This window comes from Ailuropoda melanoleuca, chromosome 11, assembly GCF_002007445.2.
Source record: "Ailuropoda melanoleuca isolate Jingjing chromosome 11, ASM200744v2, whole genome shotgun sequence".
Classification (NCBI taxonomy): Eukaryota; Metazoa; Chordata; class Mammalia; order Carnivora; family Ursidae; genus Ailuropoda; species Ailuropoda melanoleuca.
In genome coordinates, this window is record NC_048228.1 from 29,635,390 (window position 1) to 29,640,852 (window position 5,463).

Sequence of the window (5,463 nt, forward strand, 5' to 3'; positions counted from 1 at the left end):
CTAGTTAGCAGCAAAAATTTGGATTCCAACCTAATTCCCAAATCCCTGTTCAACATCACCATACTACTTGGTCTTTCTAATCTAAGTTTATTTATCTATAAAAAGGGGTGAAAGCATTATACTCCTGGCCACAGTTAAAAACAGGGACCAGATTTATCATTCCCCCCATAAACAATTAAAACACTAAACAAGTGTTTCAGACAATGGACAAAAGACAGAACTGGACCAGGATCCATGAGAAGAGAGAAACAAAATTGTGAGCCTAGTAAAGACCTGACTTTGACACGTTTCAGAGCAACTGCATAGAGGACGACCCCTGAGTAGAACCTGAGAGTCACACTGGGTTGAGGAGACATAGGTTGGAGCAAGGGGACTACAGTAGCTGGCATTCATGGAGCAGAGTACCAGGCCCAAGGAGCTACATAAAGACCTCCAAAAATCTGCATATAGGTGACTTTCTATCTGCTGATAATGGAACTGTGCATACACTTAGGGTGAAATTCCGTGAAACCAAACAAAAAGGAGCTGTATGCTGAAAATTCCTAGACACCACACCAGGCAGAAAGACATTCAAGGTCTGACCAGCTATATTGGAAAAACCTCACTGATCACCTTGATTGATGACCCCACCCTTTAGTAGGGCGGGGAATCACACTTTAGTAGTCATGCTAAAATACCGCTAGAGTAAAGGTGACTTTAGATAAACCCTAGCACAACCTAAAACCAAGTCTGGAAAGAATGAAAAAACCCAACATATTTAAAGGCCTCCCAGAACAAGGTCTGACACTCTTTTATAAAGACAACAAAAATACAGCAAAACAACACATCATCGACAACATAAATTTCCAAATAGTCATCATCCGATCTAAAATGATATAGATGCCCCCCAAAGAAGTAAGCTGTGAACAATAATCATAAGAAAAATTAGTTAATAAAAAGGGACTCATAAAAGATAAAAAGGATGGATTCTTCATAACTAATTCCAACAGGCTAGTTTTATCCTGATAACTAAACCAGCCAAAGACATTCAGTAAAGGAAAAAGAACAAAACAAAATACCTTATGGGTCAATAGCCCTCATGAACATAAATACCAAAAACCCCAAACTATTCTATTAACTGAATATTAGCAACTAAAATTCAGCAATATAAAAAATGGCAAGTGAAATTTATCCTGGGAATCCAAGGTTATCTGACATTTGAAAATCAGTCATTGTAATTCAACATATTAGCAGAATAAAGGAAAAAAACCCATATGCTTACCTCAATAGATACAGAAAAACATTTGATAAAATTCAATATTTATGGTAATATATTTCACCAAATTAGGATTAAAAGAGAACTTCAATCTGATAAAGCACATTTTTGAAAATCTGAAGCTAACTCATATAAATGATGAAAATAAATGCTTTTCCCTAAAATTAGAAACAAAGTAAACATATTCTCTCTTATCACTTTTATTCAACATTTTTCTGGGCTAGAGGTGGGGGTGGGCATTAGGTGCTAGCCAATGCAAGAATGCAAAAAATAAAAACATGTATAGACTGGAAAGAAAGATGACAGAATCTGCATAAATCCTATGAAACCCACTAAAAGGCTTCCAGAATTAATAAGCGAATTTGTTATGATTACAGAATGTAAGATTAATAAACAGAATCAACAGATTTGTTTAGTAACAAAAAAAGAAAATTGAAAAGATATACCATTTACACCAAATATAAAGTTCTTAGGGGTAAATTTTACAAAATGTGTGCACTCCATATACACTTAAAACTGTTAGACTTCTGAAAGAAGTTAAAGAACACCAGATCATAGATTAAACTACTCAATATTAAGATGTCATTTCTATTTAAATTGATCGACATATTTATCAAAACTCCATTCTAAATGCAGTTTCATTTTTTATAGAAATTGATGATAATTCAAAAGTTTATATGAAAATAAAATGAACTTAGAATTGCTAAATTTTATTTTTTTTTAAAGAATAAACTTGGACTACTTACACTCCTGGATTGGAAGACTTACTATAAAACTACAGTAATCAAAACAGCTTGTACTGAGCTAAGGATAGAATTTAATCAATGGAACAAAATTGATATTTCAGAAATAAGTAAGTATATGATATCTCCCTAAACACATATGCATATATGGTCAGATGATTTTTGAAAAGGGTGCCATATTAATTCAATGGAGAAAAGAATGGTTATGGAACAATAGTTTACTCATGTGCATAAAAAACTAAAGTCAGCACTTACCTCATACTACACATATACCAACTTGAATGTGTCATGAATTTAAACATAAGTCAACATCTGTAACATTTGCTTTCTATAGAGTCAGTAAAGATTCCCTAAATAGGACACCAAAGGGCAAAACTAAAAGCAAAATGATAAGTTGAACTTTATCAAAACTAAAACTTCTGCTCTTGAAATGAGCACTAATAAACCAAAAATGCAAGCTAAAGGATAGAAGAAAAAATTGAAATTACACATGCCTGGCAAATGGCTTTATCTAGAACATGTAAGGAACTTTAAAAACTTAAAACTAAGAAGTCAATCCACTAAAAACAGGAAAAATATTTGAAAAGACGATTCACAAAAGAAGATATATGATTTTCCAATAAGCAAATGGAAAGATACTCAATATCATTTAGTCATCAAGAAAATGCACATTTAAAACTACAAGATTACCACTACATATGCACAGGAAAGGCTAAAATTATAAAGGCCAATAATAAAAGGTGTTGGAGGGAATATGGAGGAACTAGAATGCTCATACACTGCTAGTGGAATGTAAAATAATACAACCATTTGGAAAACAATGTAGCAGATTCTTCTTGAAAAAAAAAGTTTCAAAAGTTAAATGCATACTTCTCATATGACACAGTATTCCACTTTTATGTATTTACCCAAGAGAAATGAAAACTCATGTCCTGGCTATACAAAGACCTATAACCAAAGGTTCATTTTAGCTCTTCTCATAATAGCCAAAAGCTATAAACAATAAACAAATTGTGGTAGAGTCATACAAGGGATTACCACACAGCAATCAAATGGAGCAGACTGCTGATACACCCAAAAAAAATGGATGAATTGCAAAAACACTATGCATCATGTGGTAAAAAAGAAGCCGGGGATAGTGGTGTGCATACTTTATGACTCCATTTCTGAGACACTAGAAAAGAAACCAGACCAGTGTCTGTCTTGAGCCAGGGATGAAGGAGGAGTGCCAGCAAATAAGCACAAGGCAATTTTTTAAGATGATAGAAACTTCTGTAGTTTGATTGTGGCGTGGGTTAGATGGTGTACGTTTTGCCCAAATTCAAACTGTACACTTAAAATGGTTATTATTTTAGGTATAAAATATGCCTTAATAAACTTAACTTTTAAAAAGATTTTATAAACTTTTTAATATTTTTTCTTTATTGACCTTTACTTTGAAACATGATGGAAAAATTCTATAAGTACACAAGGAAAAATAAGACATGATCACAGTTAAAAGTGAAGACAATCTAACCAGAAAGCTTTCAGGCCTGTCAGCTACTGTTGAAACTGCAGTCGTGAGTCTAACATGCTCCAGGGCTGCAGGGAATGGTAATTAGCATTCCTCTCTGTCTTCCTCACCCTCTTCCTCAACAGAATCCACAACCTCCTCGTGACCCTTCTGCAGGCCTGTGAGGACAGGCCTCAGAAAACTCTCCCTCCAGGGCAGGTGGGTGGCACAGTCGGCTAAACGGGTTAGACATCCTACACTTGATTTCAGCTCAGGTCACGATCTCAGGCTTATGATATTGAGGTCATGAGATCTAGTCCCACGACGGGCTCCACACTCAGCAGGGAGTCTGCTTAAGCTTCTTTCTCTCCTTCTCCCTCTGCCTTACCCTCTTCCAAAAAAGAAAAAAGAAAACTCTCCTTCCTCCATGCTCTCACCCGCGTACCAGTGAATGCACACTTGGCATACATACATCAGGTCAAATTCGTGGTTCAGGTGACCCCAGGACCCAGCAATGGCTGTGGTGCTGCTCAGCACGCACACAGCTCGTTGTAGTTTAGTCGGGTCTCCACCAAGTACCACAGTGGGAGGCTGGTAATTAATACCAACTTTGAAGACAGTAGGGTACCAGTCCACAAACGGGATGTTTGGTCTTAATGGTGGCAATGGCAGCATTAATATCTTCAGGAACCACATTGCCATGGTACAGCAGGCAGGAAGCCATGTTCTTACCTTGGCCGCACTTCACCATCGGGTTGTCCAGCTCAGAGCACACATTGGTGATCTCTACTACAGAGAACTGTTGATGGTAGGTTTTCTCAGCAGAGATGACAAGGGCCTACGTGGCCAGAGGGAAATGGATGCAGGGATAGGGTACCAGGTGGGTCTGGGATTCTGTCAGATCAAATTCAGGGCTCCAACAAACCTGAGGGACGCAGTGATAGAAGACACAATCTAGCTAATGAAGCAGATGTAGTTTGGGCACTCAACATCAAGGATTCTACAACAGTGTCCCAGGCGGCCTCTGGTCTACCATGAGGGCACAATCACAGTGCTCCAGAGTGATGTGGCTGGTGAGGAGGAGTTGCAGGGCTCGGCTACAGCTGTAGAAACTGGGGGGGCGGGGGGAGTTGGGTAAATGGAGAACTCCAGCTTGGACTTCTTGGCATAATCAATAGAGAGTTCCATCAGCAGGGAGGTGAACCCAGAGCCAGTTCCCCCTCCAAAGCTGTGCAAAGCCAAAGCACCCTGAACACCTATGAACTAGTTGGCCAGTTTCTGAATTTAGTCCAAGATATGGTCAATCTTGCCAATGGCGTAGTGCCCTTGGACATAATTGTTCGCAACATTTTCCTTGCCTGTGATGAGCTGTTCAGGGTGGACTAGCTGGCAGTAGGCACCAGTGCAAACTTCATCCGTGACCGTGGGTTCCAGGTCTACAAACACTGCCCTGGGCACATGCTTGCCATGACCCATCTCACTGAAGTAGGTGCTGAAGGAGTCATCTCTTCCCCCAATGGTCTTGTCACTTGGCATGTGGCCTTTGGGCTGAATGCCATGTTCTAGGCAACCGAACTGCCAGCAGGCATTGTTGATATGGACGCCAGTCTGGCCAACATAGATAGAGAAGCACTTGTGCATGATAGCTATAGGTGAGCGGGTACAGGTGACAGGAGCAAACACCAGGTACCAGTTACCGTCCCTGACAAGCCGAGTCGAGGCAAGTAATGCACTGACTCTATTAATTTTTTTCTAAAAGGAGGGGTTATATTACTGAATTTCTGTTATGGACTGAATTGTGCTCCCCCAAATTTATATGTTGAAGTCCTAACCCAATAACCTCAGATTATGACTGAGTTTAAAGTGATCAAGTGATGATGTCATTACGATGGAACCTAGTCCAATATGACTGGTGTCCTTAAGAAGAGGAAATGAGAGGACGGCAAACATATGGGGAAAACTGTGTGAAGACA

General features: G+C 38.9%; 1 pseudogene; it reads right to left on the reverse strand.

The window, feature by feature from the left end:
- Nucleotides 1-3,595: 3,595 nt before the first annotated feature.
- LOC100470079 lies at nt 3,596-5,131 on the reverse strand (annotated as a pseudogene).
- Between the last annotated feature and the right edge of the window lie 332 nt (nt 5,132-5,463).